Below are 21,370 nucleotides of genomic sequence, written 5' to 3'. Positions count from 1 at the left end.
ATGAAAGGAAATCTGGTAACACTGTACGCTGTATTTAACGCTTCAACTGACGTGCTATATATGAATAGCTCGATTATAGACTATAAAATTATTCCAGTTGAAAACATATGTAATAGTAATTAATATTAAATAAGTTTTTCGTGATCTAATGCAATATAATAGCAATTTGAAACAAAAATTTAAAGGATCTCTTTGCAAAACGAACAGTATAGATGTTCTGTCATAATCTTCAATTTGACAAGGCAACGTCTCGCTATCATACACTGAACTTCTTGATAGTTGTCATATTCAAAGATACATAAATTTAGAACAAGCTGAAAGTGAGTAAAGTTGTTCAAAACATAATTAAAAATAACATTAAAATTCCTCATCGTTCCGGTACTCGGAAAAAAATTTACTTGAGGTCAAAGGTCAAAAAAATGGGTTTTTCGCGATTTTCAGCTAAATGGTAAGTTTTATCATAAAATTACCTCAGACAAAAATTGTAGATCATAAAATTATATATAAAAAATGTATCAATACTTTTTTCCTAAGAGCCACCGTTTCTGAGATATAACGATTCGACCTTGGTCGAACAGCAGTCATAATACTATGGCAAATATTTGTGCATATTAATTTTAAATGATCTAAATTTAATCGTTTATTCTTTAAAATCACTCGTTCCAAAAAATATGTCGACGACTCTGGGATTTCATTGTTTAAATCTTCAAACATGCGACCTGGTGGAGGGTAGTTAGAATTATCAAACACTGCGGATTGAATATCTTTGCGAATGATAGCTGCAGCTGCTTCTAGGATTCTGAATCGTTCTTCTTTTTTATTCATTTTTTTTTTCGTACCAGACTTGATTCAAAATATCATGATTGTCTCTTAAGCTATAAATGTTGATGCTACAGATTTTTCAGTGATAATAAGTTTATCACCATACTTAAGTTTTAGTCGTAGGTACCTTAATCGTCCTGTAATCTAAAGTTGTATTTTTGCAAACATTTCTTAGTTCGTTCAAAGTGAACTGATATTCTCATAGTTATACTTATGTATATTTTATATTTTAAGTATAAGTTGCAATCACCGATGGAAAAATATTTTTACTTATATTACAGCTTCAGAGATGTATATATGTGGCATACTTATGCATATTATGACGATTACAACTTTTTGAATCGTTATATATCAGAAACGGTGGCTCTTAGGAAAAAAGTATTGACACATTTTTATAGATAATTTTATGATCTACAATTTTTGTCTGAAGTAATTTTATGATAAAACTTACCGTTTAGCTGAAAATCGCGAAAAACCCATTTTTTTGACCTTTGACCTCGAGTAAATTTTTTTCCGAGTACCGGAACGATGAGGAATTTTAATATGTTATTTTTAATTATGTTTTAAACAATTTTACTCACTTTCAGCTTGTTGTAAATTTATGTACCTTCACTCTTATTTTTTGGTCTAATTTGACCAGACTATTATATTACTTTTCAGTCATTACTTTTCCTTTGTACCTTGGATGTTCATTCATGTTTACGGAATACGCGCAAAGTTGACGGTAATGACAGTTGACCCAACTTTTACTACCATGCCATGGCAATGTTGCTAGATTTCATCCATAATTTAACAAGCTCTTAATGAATAAATAGACACTTTTATTCAAATAAAAAGTTAATTGCCGTGCATTAAATACGAAAAATATATGCAAGCTAATATGTGTTGTATAAATTTCATTCGTAGATATTATATTTAGTTCGCCCAAATTAGTTTATGTAAGGTTGGCACTACAACGAAAATATCGTGTATAAGCATAGGCTTCCCTCCCGCACCGCCTGCCCCGCAAGAGATGTATCGAACCTCCTTAAGTGAGCTATTAGGTAAACTTCAAGCTTTTAAAACTGAATTATTTTGAAAAATTTTTAGTGGTTGAATACTCTAAGAAAAATCTTAGGCTATATAGATATATTACAATTAAACACCAATAAAGTATAATTAATGACATTGTTGACAACAAATTTTCAGTTTTGCAGTTTTATTTTATGGGTATATATTTATACTCTATTATAAAGGTATTAAGGCTGGCATTTTATAGACAAGAAATCACACTTTTAGTAAGACAATGATAGAACAAGGGAAGTGTCAAAGCAACTAGAGCAACCTCTTTTAATTTTTTGCATAGAAGGATCACGGAGAACATATAAACATCAGAGAATGTACCTTTCCCGTTTTGTCCTGCAAATTTGTAAAGATACTCAATAATAAAAGCATTCTGCACGGTGTGTTTATATTTACAGTACCATACGTGTTTTTCTGTGTGTTCAACAGGCGTGCAAAATTCAGGAAACGTAAGATAAACATATGGGGTAAAAATATGCTTTTTTCCCTTATTTTGTATGTATTGCCAGTAGTCTTATACCCTGAAGAAAACTTATTTAACTGGTACTGTGACGAGATATTGTTTCTAACTTGCTTACATTTTCTAAAATGCTGGACAAAAAAATGCGCATATAAATGCCTTCCTTCAGCTAACTCAAATAAATGAGAAAAAAAAAATCCAAAATAAATCCTGTTAAATGAAGTAAATGTTCTTCGATATCAAAACTATGCAAAATGTAACTGTTGATTTTGTGGAAAATAACTATATGGGCTACATGCCACCATTGGAATTTACTTATACCAGCAATATCTAGTAAATAACTAGTAATTAATAAATACATGGCCACAAAAATTGTGGGTGGGCAGTGGACTAGACCAGTGTATTCCCCAGTATTTTAACCCGCTTAATCTGAACTTCGTCAGAATTCTCAGATCAGTTTATGTTTTGACCCCAACATCGAGAAATTTCTCTAGAAAGTAGTAGGAAAAAATATTGGAATTAAGAATTTCATCAGCTTTTTCACTGATTGGATGACCAGAGCATGATTCATCTTTCACATAAAAATTACAAAACGAAAGTGCAGCAGATTTTGTTAAAGTACCTTCACCGTTTGTCGTAACAGTATTGCAAAATATAGCGCAACTTTTCATTACTTTTGTCCAATTTCAAATGCAACAACTTTCCAACCACTGCATCAATTTCGAAGTAATGCTCGAAGTGTCACCTTTCCAATGAGCGCTGCGATTAGTGCGTCAGTTATATGCAATTGATGCCGTCTATCGGGAAAAGTGTCATGAACTTTTTTCCAGATCTAATATATCCTTTGCGTACTTAGATTTTGAGTACGAAGAGCATTGTTTGATTTCCATTTTATAGCATTCTTTTGGAATTTTTAAAAAATTTATTTGAAGTAGCTTAATACCTTCATAATAAAGTAAAAAAACGAAAGCTAATAGTATAATATTTTTAAACAGAAAGTGAGTATATACTTGACATCAAATATCGTAAACTAAAAAAGGATTAGGTAAATTGATTTAAAAAATTGGAGGAATATTTTATACAACTTGTAAAAACTAAAAATTTAAAGGCATATATTATTGAATAAGCTCGAGAAATTTCTAATTTTATGATTAACTAAAATTTGCAATCCTACTATGTGCAAAAAGAACATCATAAAAATTTATGTAAGTATTTCCATATAAATATCATTGGCATAGACAGATAATTTTAAATTATGTATTACAAATTACAGATTAATATGGATCAATTTTCTGTTACTGTCTAGATCGCCTGGCTAAGTTACATTTTGTCGTACATTTACCACTTTCTGCATTTTATTTGATTACTGAATATTCTTGCAGATTTCCTTAGGTGCATTTTTTGTTTTTTCAATAAGGTATATTTTTCCAGATGATAATTTGACGTATTTTGCTGATGAATCTAGAAAACAAATTATTTGTAAATATAATAATTATCTATGGTATATATTATTTATCTTGTGGTTTTAACTTTTTCTGATTATGTGGTTTTGATCTTCCAGGCTATTTACAGTTTAATCAATAACCTACAGATGAGACAAATAAGGTTTACTGTCCTGCAGGAGTTCTGCCTTACAGATTTACCTAAACACCAGTGAACTGAAGCTGGATTAATAAGTGGGTCTGATTAAAGTAGTGTTACATCAGTTTTATACAGCTGTGACTAATGTATGTAACACTGATATAATTCTTATTCCCCAAAAATGTTCCCTACTTTTATAATATATAGCTGTATACCTACTATACATATCTGAGACATTTTGTTTTGTCGCTTGTTAAGTTATGAAAGTTAGAAAACATAGCTCTGATTTATCACATACTGTGAACATTTTTTTTATAAATCAATTAATTTGTGCATCAGTGGCGGCTTACTCTAGCGAATCTAAAATGGCTATAGAAATTTTTTAGATTCAATTTACTGATAACAACTACCCCAGGGTAAAAACTATTAAAAATAATGGGGATATAAACATTTCTCAGTCTCAACCATTTCTGAGGTAATGGTGTTGGAATTGCAAAAATAACGAAAATATTTAATCAAATAGAAAATATTTAGATTGATGGAATTTAGTGACTAGACTAGTGATACTTGTATAACCATTGGTTTTATAAGCTTTGCCATAAATAAAGTAGGGTAGTACACAAAGTATTTTAAAAGTTATTAAAAAAATCGATTTTCAGGGCATCCTTTTTTTTAAATAAACACTTCTACACAACCACTTATACTCCAAATACCATTCATTCCGAAACTTTCGAACGTACACGTCTTTTGACTCCCTTTTTTCCAAATCGAGAGAATAAGGCATAGGTCTCTCGCAATTTAAAAAATCCTTTTTGCCTTCAATTTTCCATCTGGAAAATGGCATTTCCAATAAAATACATACTGGATCATACATAGGAAACATTTCTGCAATTATTATACAAAACATATATTAACTAAGAACCGTTATAATCGTGCACTAGGGGACGTGTATTATATAAACTGTTAAAGGCAGGCAATGGGCGATGCTGCTTCAATTTCTGCGTCACTCGTTCCCCCAAGCCGCAGTTTAATCCAGAGTTGGCCGCCTCGTCACCATGACGACCGCCATAAACAACGCTATGAAGAGAAGCAGAATACAGACTAATTTCAATCACTTGCGTATACTATATGTTGTATGGTATGTACGAGGTTGATGTTCGCGCTCAACGAAGGCAATGTTTTTTTAGAAGGCATTCACCGCGCAACTATTTATTTCTGCATATTAAACAAACAAACACGATACATTTTCAATATAGAATTAATCTAAATTATAAAATTTATATAAAATTAAAAATAATTTTAAATTGCACAACCAAACGGAAATCATCAAATTCAACTTAAATTTTTTGTGATATTTTTAGTGTGGGGAGAGATTTTCAGAAAATGAAGTTTTATGTTAATTAACTTTATATTCTATAAAAAAGGTGTGTTGCATATTGCTAAAAGGACACCATTTGAGGGTATTCTAATCTGATAAAATGTGACTTGCTAAATTTGCAGTATTATAAAACTTTATAAATTAGATCAACTTATCTCTATTTGAAGGTCAATACCTACTTAGATCGGGAGCGTATTTTCCTAAGGACGTAGGGGGCGATTGCCCAGGATGGCCTTTTCCAGAGGAACGGCCGATCATATTCGCCCAGGGTGCATAATTTAGAAATACATGCATGACTAAGATAGTATCTATGTTGCTTTGAAAAAAATCTAAAATCAAGAAAAATGGTTAAAATTAAAATTAAAATTTTGCACACATACTGTTCTTTATTATGAAAAACAATTTTTAATAACATTTTGTGAAAAATCTGGACTGAAACAGAAATAGGGTTCATAGCAGTAGGGAAAAGTCGGGGAATTTGTTATTCTTCATAAAGAACAGGGAATAGTCGGAATTTTAAAAATATTCATGAGTCGGGGAATTTGATGTTTCCAACTAGAAATTTTGTGAAAGCCGGCCCTGGGTTCTTGAAAGAAAAAACTATTTGTGGTTTTGAAACCTTTGTAAGAGGTTGTTAGGGTACCTATAAAAAAGATTATGGAGTCCAGTCGAGAAAAAATTTAATGCATAAACACCAATTAGTATGTAAAAATGAACTACAAGTGACCTGGATTTTTTTTTATGTCGGGGAAAACCTGGAAAAGTCAGGGAATTCTTTATTACTTTTGAACTATGAACCCTGAGGAAGTCAAAGTTGGCCAAGACATTGATATTTTGTACACTTATTCAGTTTTTTATACTGAAAATCTTTTCATAATAATGTCACGCAAGTTGCTCTTACTGGTGAAAAATATAAGATTTTTCTAACAATACTTGTCCCCCTTATTTATAATACAATTTGTGTTTCATGATAACTGTGCATGTATAAAAAGAAATACAAGTTTTAAGGAATTTTTCTTTTTCAACTTATTTTGACTAAAAATAAAACCAAGACTTGTTTTTGAAGAAATAAGATAGTTAAAATAAGTCACATTTAAACAATGATTGGGTGATGTTTTATGGCATTGTTAAGATATAACGAACTTTTGGGCATAAATCATCATCTTAGCATCAGCAATCTTATAATTTTCTGCTTAGTTTTTTTATGTAGTACTTTGGCCCATCTAAAAAATATGGACGATTTTTTGTCTAATTATTTCTTTTTATAATTAAGCACCTAATGCTAAGAAATAGCGCTTTTATTGTAATCAAAATTAACAATGTTATTAGCCGCCACTGTATTGCATTTTCAAAAAACAGTAAATTGATGATGGTATTCTTTACAGAAAGCATATATTATGTGATTCTTTATTTTATTATTATAAAGTTTGCCTACCTGGATATTTACAACATTTTAACACAGTTTTAATATTTCAAATATTTAATGGAGATATATCTTGAGAGGTTCTCTTTTTGAATGTATTAACTTTAATAATTGATAGAGAACTTGATGAAAAAATTCATGTGAACATAGGTTGTATATCACTTCCTAACCTAGATACAGGGTGTCGAATTTAAATTTTTTTATAATTTTTCTTAATATCGAAACTAATAGTGAATCAAATTGGGTACGTCTTATAGCGACATAATGCCCTTTAAGAATGACCTGTAAATCTTTTTTTAAACAGAATTTCTACATTGAGTTTTTTTTACTTTATGACATTTTCCGAATACCTGATCAATTTCAAACAAAAAGCTGTACTCTGTTGCTTTTCATCGTATTCTAAATGGAGTGAATCTCATTAAAGTCCTCATGTAGATTATAAAAATTTTAGTTGAATCAAAAAATTTTTATTACAATTTTTATAAAGCCAAAAATGTGTTAGGATGTTTTGAAAACATGAACTTAAAAACAAACAGTAAGTACAGAAGAATACAGTAGTAAGCAGAAATTAAAATATGTTCAACATATAAGTGGCATCTACACAACAGTGATTTTGTTAATCTTGATAAAAAAACTGGCACAGTGGACGCAGCAGCATTTTGAATATATTGTATTAGTTTCTCCCTTGTATTTACTGGAGAAGAGTATACCTACTCTTTCATATAACCCAGACAAAGTAATTAAGATATTAAAGTTCGTGGACCGTTGAGGCTATGATATAGGGTCTCCTATGCCTATCCATTTATCTTTTGTTGCCAGCGAAAATGGTATGCCTGCAAATATTTGTGTCGCAATGTTTTCCAAATAGTCATCAAAGAAATTTGCAGTTGCCAATTAGCTCTTCGCATGCTTAATGAGAGTTGTTTCTCAAATGTATTTAAAATTAATTTTTCTCTGTTTCCGTTTCAAAGCTGTTGGGTGCCTATTTGTTCACATTCTTACACCAAATTCTCTTAGCTGGCGATTAATATTAATAAATACTGTGTGTGACTTCCATCTATCGGCAAACTTCCTATTTCTTATTTGGTGTTTTCATTGCAATACCTATAAATAAAATGGATGCCGGCATAGTTCATTAATATATTTATAGAGCGGTTTGGTATATTAACAAGTGAACGGCACTTAAAATGTGAATGGTACTGACAGTTACTATAGTTACTAGTAACAACAAGTCCATCACCTACTAGATCTACCTGATTCAACTAAGATTTGGTGTAACTTTATCTACACCAAAAGAGTTTTATGCTATTTACTCAACTCTAATTTTATCACAATTTTGAAAGTACAGATTTTCATTTGAAATTGATCAGCAACTCAAAAATAAAAATTTTAAAGCATAAAATTCTGTAAAAAGGGGCATTGATTACCTGTCTACTACACCACTGGTGGTAGTAGTGAATAAGATATACCCAATTTGGGTTCATTATTACTTGCTATTTTTTGAGAATGCGAAAAAACAAAAAAATTTAAATTTGAAACCCTTGATCTGAGTTATGAAGCGATTTACGACTTATGTTTACACTTCTTTATTCAAAATCATGTTTTCTATCAAGTGTTAAAATGAATATATGTAAAAGGGAAACATCCTGTATAAATACATGTATATTATGGAATGCTTATAATACAGGTTGCTTCGTATAATGTGAAAATATATTTCCTTGTATCGATTAATGATATATACTGTACATAGAGAATCGCTTATTTCACTTTGACAGTAATGACAATTTTCAGGACTGATGAACAAATCATTATGGAAATATTTGTTGCGGGCTAGGTCCTAGACTGACATCACTAGAAAAATTCCAGGAAGGTGTATTTTTTTTCGATAACAAGTATGTATAGATGATGAAACAAACACAAAGCTATAAAATTATTCTGAATTGTTACCAAAGATAAATGAGAAAAATGGTAAATTTAGTAGAAATTGCTAATCCAGAGCTGCTTCAAGAAATAGTATTGAGAAAAAAAAATTTACTCTTCTCTGTGGCTGTTTCTATTGAATATGCTGATATAACAATATACTTATTTCTTAAAATATCTATGTGTGTTCCAAGAATTAAGTGAAAATAATTTTCATCTATATTCTACACTGTTATTCTGTAGTCCAGTTGATCTACACATTGAATTTTAATTTCAATCTCTTTTAAAACAATAAAACATTGATAGAATATTAACAAAAGTTATAAAATAAACTAAAATATCTTAAAAAACAACAAATTTCAAATTTATAATTAGAGTTGTGATTTGTTTAGGTCATAGTACAAATAAAGCAAACAAAAACATGTATAAAAACAGTTTTCAAACGTCTAAAAATGTTTGTGCAAATGCATCTCTGTTTCTTGTCCATCCAGGACAAAAAATAAGTTTCCAATAATAGTGTAGACATCTTTGTTTACAAACATGGGCAAAATCCTCAAATGTGTTGAAATCGGTAAGTGTCATTCTTAACAATTTTCGGATTCAGCATAGTAATTTTTTTTTCATCTCAAAAAATTTTCAGGATGTGCTCTATCTTGAAAAATATCATTCTGTCTTTTATTTCTCCTTGAATTTTATTTCTTGAAATATACATTGAATAATATACATTCAGTTTCGTTTATAGGTAAATGTTTTTTTTGTATTGGACTGGACTAAGCTTTAAATGTGCCAAGTACAAGAAAAAAGTATTTGAGTATAATTGCTTTCTATTTTGCAAAGTAATTAATTACAAATTTTGGTATATGACCGTACTGCAATTTTTTATTTAAAGTTAAATAAAATTTGTGATATCAAATAATTTTATATTTCTAAAAAAAAATTATATAAAAAATTAAAAACAATAAATACACATAAAATAACGGAAATATATATTCCTTACTATGTACATGTAAACACTAAAAATAATATTGCAGTTGTACTGTTACATAGGGTTCGGCAGTGAGGCGTAATGTTTTTGGTTTAATAATGGCAGTGGAGGGAATAACAGTTACGGAACAAATGTCATACTCCTTAGAAACCATTTCAGTAGCCATGACACCAAGGATGCTAAAACATTGTTTGTTTGCTTATGACACATTTATTGAACCTGGTCATTCTGTAGTGCTTACATCTGTCCAGATATGAGACAGATCAGCTCATTGAATTCTGCTACCTGAAAGCTAAGGTCTACACAGGAAAACACTCTGGAGACTCTTAGAGAAATTTGAGTAATTCCTTTTGGCATGTTTGAAAGTTGTACGTATGCATTTATCACCCGCTTTGAAAAATGCCACCTGAATTACATTTGTTTTCTTCTGGCATCTGAACATTTGTGTTATCTTTAATGGCATTAAGTATATATGTAGGTTTTGGAAAAAATAAAAATTGAAGTCTGTTACATATTAACTGTTTTAGTTTTTTTGAAAAGTGGCGCCTCTGCTTTACCCTGTGACTGTACCTAACTCAAACCATTTTACTTATACTGTAATGAATTGACAAAAATGGTGAAATATGTATTTACTTACCTACCTCTTATAAAACATATGAAAATGTCACTTATTACAATATGTTTGCTACTTGTTCAAACTGGCTAAAATAATGTTTTTTATAAAAGTAATTTAATTGTAAAAGTATTTATACATACGAGGTATAACCACAAAGTAAGAGTACTGAGACTCTGATACTCTGGTTTTTGTTTTCAACAAAGTTGGCAAGACGCATTTAAGGCCAAGGTGTAGAGAAAAGAACGCATATTAATTGGTCTGAGTCAGTTGAGAACTGTTGTAGTGGTGTGTTGAAATGAGTGGCTATTCTAAATCCCGCTTTACAAAGGGAAAGGCGCCTTTCTAGACTTAATGAAATCAAAACTGTGTGATGAATTATACTAATGTATACAAGTGGGGTAGAGTGTGTATAAAGCTGGTAGAACGAATGTTCATGATGAACAAAGGAGTGGGCATCTCTCAATCGTGACTAATGAGATGGTCAACAATATCGAATACTTGCTTGCTTCGTGGCATTGACTTTACATGGGATAAACACATTGTTTTCAGAAATCTCCAGATCTATTCTGCATGAAAACATTACTGAAATTCTTGGCTATAGAAAATTGTGTACGAAGTAGGTACCAAAACAACTCACGGATCAACACAAAGCCAACAGAATTGCATCTTCACGGTAATTTCTCAAGCGCTTCAAACTGGAGTGCACAATTTCTTGACTGCTCTGTGACTGGCGACAAAACGTAAGTGGCACACTACACCCCTGAAACGAAAAGACAATCAATGCAGTTGTGATATCCATGTGTTGTTTCAGCCCAAAAAATAATGGCAGCTGTTTTTTGCGGCCGTAAATGGATTCTCATTGACTCTTTTGCCCAGGGGGAAACAATTAATGCTGCGTGGTACTATGAAACCCTGAAAACATTACACGAGGGTGATATAGAACAAAAGAAGGGAAATGTTAATGAAGTGTGCTTGTTGCATGACAGTGCACCTCCCCACACAGCCAATGCTACAAAGTAACTCTTGGATTCATTTGGTTGGAACATCATCAATCACTCTGCTCACAGCCCTGACCTGGCACCTTCTCATTTTTATCTTTTTTTCTAAGGATGTTTATGGGTGGAAAAAGGTTTTTCTACTGATTGTGAGGTCCACAGTGCCGTGAAACAATGGGTCCGAGCGACGACGGGAGATTTTTATAACGAAGGTATCAGAAAGTTGATCCCTTGGCTTACAAAGTGAAGGCAACTACGTCAAAAAATAGTGTTTGATGTACCTTTCCGAATATGTAAATTTTTCGTAAATATACTGCCTTTCCGATTTTTAAAAAATTGAGTGTTCTTACTTTGTGGATATGCCTCATAAATACAAAATACTTACACTTACATTTATTCAGTTTTAATTAATTACAAATATAATTACTCGTAAAATTTAAATGTATTTAATTACAGTTACAAGTACAAAACAAGTAAAATACTTTTCATAAGTACCACAGGCACAGATCTGCTTTAAATATACAAATGTTACCTTCCAAACTTTTATAATTGCTATGACCTTGTAAGATAGTTTAGCTTATTCCACATAATGCATGCTATTTGAAAATTTTATGAGTGTAACACTATCAATAATAATTTATTTACGTCATTTATGTCACTCTAATATTCTCACTTGGGAAGTGGCCTAATTATGGGCACATAAGAAATGGAGCAGTATATGATCCTGATTTTGATTTTTTAAATCTACAAAAATTAAAATATGTAATATAGAATTATCTGGTGGTGAATGACGGAAAGTATAACATAGGCATTGTTGCTATTCATGTGAGATGAGTTACTGTGATCATTTTAAAATGGGTGTAACTGAGATGAAAACATATAATTTGCAATAAAATCGGACTGTCCCTGCATGTATAGAAGAGTACAGGAGTAGAATGATCTGTACTCAAATTATTTTTGTTAAAAGGGAACTGATGACAATGTTTGCGTTTAAACATATATTTAAGTTTGTCATCCCCAATTACAATTCATTTCATTAACTGTTTACTATAAATACTTTTAAATTTATCAATAATTATCAAGCCGTCTCTGTAATGACCTAAAGAAGTCACAAGTTTAGTTAAATTATGTTTAAAAAACCATCTAGTTTAGGATAATCATTTTAATACAATGAAAAAAACCATTATAGATAATTATCCAAAAAATCGGTAACTGTGATTTTTAGACGGTTGTCATTTAAGTTATTTTGATAAACATCTTTTTTTATAAAATTAAATAATAAAAAATAATTTATTTTGACTTATTATATGCATTTAACATTGGATTTCCATTAGAAATTTAATTGGATGAAATGCATTTATAATTTTTTCAAATCGATTAAAGATCTTTGTTAGTTTAGAAAAATATTACATACAATTATTTATTTTATAGATTTTATATCCATGGCTGAAGGGAATGAATTTTACATAAAAATATATAATTTTTTGGAATTTTAGAAGTGTAATTTTTTTATCGTAGATGGGGAAGATAATAAAATCACAGGAGCAAAGAATTGTTAGAAAGAAAATAAGAGCCAATATGTTTAAAATATTTCCAATATGTTGAACATTGAAGCTGGTGAGGATATCTGGCTGAAAAAAAGTAAGTCTCGTATCGGAGTTGTGCCCATGTAGGCTAATAAGAGATAATTAACATATACATAATTCTGAATTTTTTGAGTATCTTATTACATTACTGTCTTATTTGGAACTCATTTTGTTATCAATATTTTATTTGATTATATAAAGATATATTTTTGATGAATTATTGCCCATTTGAAGAAACTAATGTCTTATTCTCTTCAACACTTACAGATATCATTAATATCCCTTCTATTTGTATAATTAAAATCATAGATACTCAGTGGAATATGCAGGTAGGTGTGTACATACCGTAATTGCAGTTGCTTGTGAAAAATAATATGCCTAATAATAATACTTTAACTAGATTTTAGGTGGCTCTTTGATCTTTTTTTAAGTGATATAAGATTTGGAGTTATGATTTTTAATATACATATGAATGTTTTAGTTATTAGGTAATAAGATTATAGCTGATATGTGATTCTGAAGAAACATATTTATGTTAAAATTATTATCATTAGTAGTATGATCATAAATTTTATGTCAGCAATAATTTCTTTTTAAATATATTTTTTTGTCGATTTTTTAATTGATTTCGAGTTTTTTTTGACACTATTTTTTTTTCATTTCACAAGGGTATAAAAATCGTGTACTTAATTTATATTTATTTGAGTAAATTATTTACTTTTGGTAGTTACCTAGAATGGTTTACTTCAAAGATTTTATGTTTTAATTTATAGCTTTGGATAAAATAGGAATATTTTATAGTAAACAATTGTTGCCATCAATTTGTTTTCACTAATCTTTTAAAATGCATAATAGTGTAGATATTGTAACTAAAAGAGCTGTACCTTTTTCCAGATGTATACTTCTGGTAGATTGAATATATTTTAAACTTCGTAAAATATAAAATATTAGTAATCAAAAATATTTTTGACTTGATTTAGTCTACCCGATATGAACATTCTATTGTTGGCTGGATAAAAAAATATTCAGTTTAAAATATGTAAAATATTTGAAACTTTAATGTTGTACAACTGTTACCTACTTTTCAAATTTTTGTGGTGTCATATAATAGAGTCGTTTATTTAGGTGAAATTTTGTACAGAGTGTCCTGAAAGTAGCCTGCAATATTTTACCAGTAAAATCTACAATTAAAAATAACGGAGAAAGTTTAAGAACATTGGCAAATAAATGTTTCCTAATAGGCCATAATCCTTAATAATGAGCTCCTGAAAGTTGTTGATCGTAAGTCATGGAAAACAGGAGTGTAAATTATTTATAAATATTGAATTTGAACGTAGCAATCTTGTATAAAATAAGTTTAGGCATTTAAAATGTATACTACTATCTATGAATGGAGGTTTTCAACCATTTATGGACATTCTAAGGATGTCCCTGATGTATAGAAAATGTGCGTATAGTGCAGAGGTCGGCAAGTAATTTTAGGTGGGGTCCGGATACTTTTGAAAATTTTTAACGAAGTCCACAAAAAAAAACATTCCTTAGTCACTTTTTATTTTAATTTGCACTTACAAATTTAGTCTACCTACTAACCATTATGAACTCAAATCAATCACGTAATTTTAGTGGAAATGATAAGGGTGGCACTCAAACGCATTATTATCAATAGAAAACTATTTTTTAAATAATTTAATTAATTTATACTTTCAAAAAATTTTTGGGAGTCCATTATTTTACCTTCCACGGTCCGGATCTGGACCGCGGTCCGCTAGTTGCCGACCCTTGGTATAGTGGATGTCCCATAGTGGAAGTTTTATTAAAACTTAGTTACATTTTTTTATAAGAAATAAAAGATACTGCACACTTAAACAAAAAATATTTTCTACAAATAGTAAATGTACTTGAAAAGGTCTAGAAAAAAAGAGAGTGTATATGTGGTAATGTATATATACATTGGAGTTGATAGAAAATATAAGAAAATGTTTTAATTAAGTATTTTCTTTATATCTGCCATTAGGTATCCATAATCGGTTAAAGGTTATGGCTTAAGGACTATTTCTGGTTTTTTTTATGGATATTATTTTTTATTCCTATTTCTGCAGCGACTTACAAATTGTTATCTCTGGTATATTTATCATATTAATTTAATATTTATAGTAAGCAGAAAAGCTGGAAATTAATCATGTTCATAATGAACAGTAATACATTTTTTGCCGATCGACATTAGAGGGTAAGTTTAGTGACAGCTGTCAGGCACTAAAGTGTCACAGTTAACAACTGATTTACGAGTTATGGACTCCTCAATGTAGCCTTCAGCTACCGTTAAAGATTTCCATCCACCATGCATTTTTAAAGTTGTGATATTAGCTCCTGAATATATTAATAGCGTAGCTGAAGTTCTACGGAAACAATGTGCGGTATATTCGTGAGCATCCTTCAATTTGAGGAACGCAGTAACTTGTTTTGGCATTTTCCCAAATGTATGAATTCCTATTACCTGGTTATATGCTTTATATTTGAATATTTAAGAAAAAAAATATTATTATTTATTTGTGTAGGTGTTGCGGAACTATATTTCCGATATAAGTACATATTCGCTTACAGTAAAGGATCTTTTTTTCTTTGATTTTGTAGTTGACAGAGTGATCAGCGATCTATTTCCCATATCTTCAATATCTCCAATTTTTATTTGAATTAATTCATCACATCCACATGCCTCACATCTGGCAAAAATCATTGCCACCTGAAATAATAATAGTCGGTATTTATCGTTTACAAAAATGTTTTGTTTATAATTACCTTTGTACCTAAACGCATATTTCAAAACTCATTATTTTTTAGCACGATATCAATCCGGTTGCTATTTCAAGAATGCTTTTAATTTTAGGTACTTTCCAATATCGATGTTGTAGTGTAGACATTCAAAGTAGCTCTAAGCATCGCATATATTGATCATAATGAAGATTTCATACTTTTGCTTAATTCGGAAAAATGTATCAATAGTACATTTTCTGAAAAAGAATGTTATTCTCAACCCAATAATCAAAAAATTTTTCATGTTTGCTGATACATCTTCGATTTTTCTGGTAAAAAATTACATTCGATTTGCTGAATCAATAATTTCTGGCGGAGTTAATGTGAATTCCTCCACCTCAAATAATAAATAGTTCTATCTAAATCTAAATTATTTACTTAATAACGCTCGTCTCATAGCAACCACAGACGACCTAATGAAATTATTATTCATGAAAGAAGTATCATACAATTTTAATAATATAAAATAAATATTTTTGTTTGCTATTATGATAAAATTAAAATTGATTGGCGAAAGAATTATGTGTTTAACTTGGCAGTAAAGTAGATTTAATGTCTTGACTTCTTTAATTGTCTCGGCTGCCCCTTGTCTATTAAATACCAGCTGCGGCATTAAATCTTGTACTTTACTGCCTAGTTAAACAAATAACTATTTGTTTCACTTTTTTATAACAGGTACTTAGAGATTCTAGATCAATTGTTTGGCAGCTTAATTTACGGTGCTAAAAAAACGTTTTAAAAAATGCAGGACAGTCTTATTTTTAGAAGACACACACAGTAAAGACTCAAATGAAGACAAAAGAAATGACAAATTATTTATTATTTGACTATAGAGACTTACCGTAAACATTGAATTTGAGTTTGTTTAGCAAGAGGAGGTACATGAGAGTAAGAGAGAATTTTTTTATTTATTAGAAAGTATGATGACTATAAATTTAGAGCTAAATTTTACAAACATTAATATACATGCTATTGTAAATTTAATTTTTTTAATGTCCTTTTTTATAACCTACAAGATAGGTATCTTGTAGGATTCCCAAACTTAAGTTCGAATGTACCTCCTTAGTTATTAGCACATTTTTATATTTTTTTAATTATTTTACTGGTCCTACAACGGACATCCAGCGTACATAATATTAAAGACAGTCCAAGTATCTCCTGTGTTCGACATCAACTAGACGTCCATACTAGACCTAAAATGGACGTTCTGTGGATGTCGGGTGCTATATGGGGAAACGTTCTAATGCATAAACTTCAGCATCTACATCATATATTTTGTACTTGTTTTTGTGCATAAAATGATTGAGAATCAAAAAATATGTGTTAAAACTAAAGCAGATTTAAAAAAAATGGGAAATAACTCTATGATGCTCGCCAAATACTGGGCAGCGTCTGGAAATCGGCAATACCTAGTAGTAAGGTGTGGTTAATTCAGACATTCATTATTCAGTATTCAGCAAATAGGTACCTCATGTGTGGCACTTGTTTAGAAAAAGGTACCTACTAACTAATATTTGTGATATTTTTAGCCTTCTTTTATTTGTACAATGTATTCTAGAAAGGAGTGCTATAATTTTAGCCACGAACTTGTCAAAAGCAACAACTTTTGTCTGATAATTTTTTTATGTCTTACCTGTTTGTCCTTATTTTTTACTATTAAAATAATACTATAGAGTCACCTATGGATTAAAGAAATATAGAAATAAATAAAAATATATGAAATTAAATATAAAAGAAATATCTAACATGTGATTTTATACAATAGTTCACTATCTTAAAGATTTTTAGTAGACTGTGTCAAGAGTAAGATGCGCAGTTATAATTGTGCATTATGTACTGGATTTTACAGATAGCAAATACTTGAATGATTCTAAAGTTTGTAGGATTTGTCTTATACCAAGTAGGCAGATATTTGTTTATGTCGTTAATATTTGAGATTATATATTTTTTAAAGATGAACTTCATAATCATAGCAACCAGCAACCTAATTGTACTGCAAACCTTGAAGATGCACAAAAAGTACAGTTTGGAGGATTTTATAATATCAGATACCTGTACCGTGTGCAAAAAGTTCAGTTTTTACAGCCTCAGCATTTTCCATTATAAATAACATTTTTGTAACTGGGCATTGCGTAGATTCTCAGTAAATTTTGAGCTGGAATAGTAAATGAATAGCTCATTCATTCATTACATTATATCAGATAGATGGATTTACTGGATAATGTTCTGCTGGAAATTCGTCGAAACATACGGTATAGTTTTTCCGAAGTCAATTGAAGAAGCTATGATTTCAAGGTATGTACCAGGCTCGGTCGCTAAGTAGCAACTCGGCTTTGAAATATTTGAAAAACTTGTTCCCATATTTATTTAGCCATACCCATATATAGGTCTGATCGAACTAAACGTGCAGGTGGTAGAAATGTATACGACCAGTTGAAGAATTGGGCTTCTGGCAATAAATCACAGCAGGCGACAAGTAGATCATAAATTGCCCAGCAGTGCAGTGCTGCAGTGCTGCAGTGCGGAACTTGCTGTGAATCAGGCAATTTTAATTTATTATAGGCATCTTCTATCAATCATTCATTTTACAATTGTGAAAGGCAGAAATAAGAGGGATATTTTGTTTACTAATATTATCACAACGTGGCATTTTGGAGACCTTTTGAAACGGAACAAAACAAAATTTACCACCAATATAATTGTTTGAGGACATAAATAATTAAAATATGTTGTTGGCCAAATGAACATATAATAGAAATTTTCTACACATTATATGCAAATTATTATAACTTTTTACCTTTAGCGGAAAATTTTTTTAGGGACGCCTGTGAATCTATTTAAATTTTATTACCAGACGTTTTTTTGCATATTCAACTGACTTTGGAAGGACTATACCTTCATGATAACGTTTCTTGCTATAATGTCTAAATTATTCGAGATTAGTTAAGTCAGCAAATTTTCCAGTTGCATGACCTACCCAATTGCCAGATTTGATTCTAATGTAACTATTATGAGGTTGTTTGAAACAGATAGTGTATTCCACTTTAGTTAACACGATTGAAGAACTATGACATTGAATGTAGAATGCAGCCAAAATAAAAGCAACAATCTGGAAATCCTAGTAAGAGTGAAATAAAAACATTTTCAAAACTACAATTATGCTTTAACAATAATGGAGAACATTTTGAACATTTGTTGCAGCTTTTTTGTGAAATTTAGTAAAATAAGTGTGAACCTGCCGAAATAACGTTGATTTTCTTTTCAGTAAGTAAAAAGTTTGTAATTTTTTACTTTTGATCATTTTCTTCATAACTAATTTATAACAAATTTTTTTATTATTTTTCGATAGTAATCAAATTAATTCCATATCTTTTTGATTATTGTTCAATCAACTTCAATTTATGTTTCAATAGCGCATAGCAAAAATTTTAAATTCAAAAAAGTATTGGAAAAATGTTATTGCTTTGATGATTTAAAAATATATGGTTACAATTTTGGCACTTATTTCAGAGGCACTTATTACAAATTAAATATTTTTTTTTAGGTAAGATATTTTTTGTGTTTCTTCTGTAGGTATAAGTATTTTATTTGTTTATTAATCTTTCTTATTGCCATATTAATATTCATGTATTTTTCATTAATTTATACCAGTAATCCCATTTTTTATTGCTTGTTTCAGGTCCAGAGTCGTCATCTTTTATTTATATTTACATGGTTATTGAAAATAAAATCCATATATTTTATTAACTGAATACATTCTTTTTCACATAAAAAATAGATGTAAAAACCACCACAGGAAATGGCTTCAGAGTATTTAATTAATATGAGTATTTTGGATTACCTACCTTTAGCTTTTCTTTTTCATTCAGTGTTTACATAATTAGATATTTTAATTGAGATGATCTAGCATGAGTTGAAATTACTGCCGAATTTAGGTTTCTATGAGCAATTGGCTAAAAAAGTCAAATGAATCTCTAAAAAAATGATTATCCATATTTTTACAGGAAGCGAGGCCCATTTCATTTAATAAGGTCACTTTAAGCACAGTGTAACGGTAATGCTTGGCCAAACCTTAATAATAAATTAATAAAAATAGTTGCTATAAACATGTCCAGAATACAAGTTCTATAAAAAGATATATTTTAAGATTGGTAAAACTTATACAAAGTGTTTCACGAGGAAGTGCATACATTTTAAGGATACTTACTTTCCTCACGTAAACATAGCCAAAGAAGTTTATATGAACCAGAAATGCATCATTTTTGAGATATGAGCTTTCAAATAAAAAACAATATTTTTTTAAATATTTCAAATACAAGAACTTATGATACTAGTCATGACTTTCTTGTGAATTATTACTTCTGTCACTGTAACTTAAGTTTTTATGATGAAACCCTAGCTTGAGGAAACTTGGTGGTCAAATCTTTATTTTCCCATGTATCTTGACGCGCTGAACACGAAACTGAAGTCAGATTTGTCCCATAAGGTCACAAATCCTTTCTAACCTTAAAAAAAGCTTGAAAATCCATAAAATAAATTAGCTTCTATGATCCGGGTATGATTTAATAGCGACTGAAAATCGTGATCTGACCATTGTATTCCCTGGTATTTTGACCTGCTGAATCCGAATCCGATGTCAGAATCGCTCCAGCAAATCATCAGAATTTTCTAAGGTGAAAAAATAGTTTAAAATTGCTAATATTCTCGAATTTTACTGCAAATAATGCAAAAATATATTGTTCCCATGAATTCAGTGTTATCCATAGAGACCTCAACGCCTGATATGGAAATTTCTTGGGGCCCACTTAGAAACGAACAGAAAGGCTTTAAACCTAACATAGCCTAAAGCATTCAGTTATAATCCTTTCTGTGTTTAAGCATTTTTTGATGTTAGAAAATTCTGGTGATTTGTGGGGGCAGTTGTGACATTGGATTTGAATTCTGCCGCACATGAGAATAATGTATTCTGGTCAAGACTTTTTTTGTGGAGCTGTGTTATTTTTAACGATATATTGGCAGTTTTTTTAATTTTTGTTATGAATTATATTAAAAAAATTGTTATTGCTTAAAATAGGATTTTGCTGTTCTTTATGAAGACATTAATCAGTCGTAATTAGATTTGAAGAAATGGGATCCCATAGTAATTAGATATTAAATTTACTTCAATTTTTATAAAACTGTTTATTAACATCTCATTTTTGACTCTTGATTAATATACTAATAACCACTACTAGTAATTGCTCAGTTTAACTAAATAAATTTTATTATTGAATTCACAAGTATGCCTGTATTTCCTGTGTGTGCGATATGGTGTTCTAAACGATGACAATTACATTAATTACAAAGGTTATTTTTAAATAAAAATTTTGATAGGTTTGGTAAGCAAAATGAGAATTTTACTTCCTTATTATTTACCTGCAAAATATAATGAAATTGTGTTTTATTTTTGGTATTGTAGAGAAAATTAATATTTGTCTAATAAATTTTGTATTTATTGTAGAATATTTTGAAAATAAAATTATTTAATTTAAAATGAGTTTTTGTTCAGATTTCCAAATTTGAAATTTCATTTTGAATTTTGAATACATTATCCTTTTAAATGTTAAACTTGTAGATTATAGCTAAATAGTACATATTTATTCAGGTATACTTGTGGAAAAAAATTGTAACAAACTGTTTATGAAGAAACCAGCTACAGCAAAGCAAGTCTGGGTATGAATAGCCCAAACAA

General features: G+C 29.9%; 1 long non-coding RNA gene across 2 annotated transcripts; it reads left to right on the top strand.

Moving 5' to 3' along the window:
- The first annotated feature begins 1,826 nt into the window (after window positions 1-1,826).
- On the top strand, window positions 1,827-21,004 carry LOC108915897. Of its 2 annotated transcripts, XR_002763189.1 has the most exons (4): window positions 1,827-4,071; window positions 8,518-8,618; window positions 12,761-12,883; window positions 19,319-21,004. It is a non-coding gene; the product is annotated as an uncharacterized LOC108915897 (long non-coding RNA). The 2 variants fall into 2 exon arrangements; XR_001964747.2 differs by lacking the exon at window positions 19,319-21,004 and having other exon boundaries at window positions 12,761-13,402.
- Window positions 21,005-21,370: the final 366 nt, after the last annotated feature.

This window comes from Anoplophora glabripennis, unplaced genomic scaffold, assembly GCF_000390285.2.
Source record: "Anoplophora glabripennis isolate ALB-LARVAE unplaced genomic scaffold, Agla_2.0 scaffold1254, whole genome shotgun sequence".
Classification (NCBI taxonomy): domain Eukaryota; kingdom Metazoa; phylum Arthropoda; class Insecta; order Coleoptera; family Cerambycidae; genus Anoplophora; species Anoplophora glabripennis.
The sequence above is the reverse complement of the archived record's forward strand: the minus strand, read 5'-3'. Positions and strand labels throughout refer to the sequence as shown.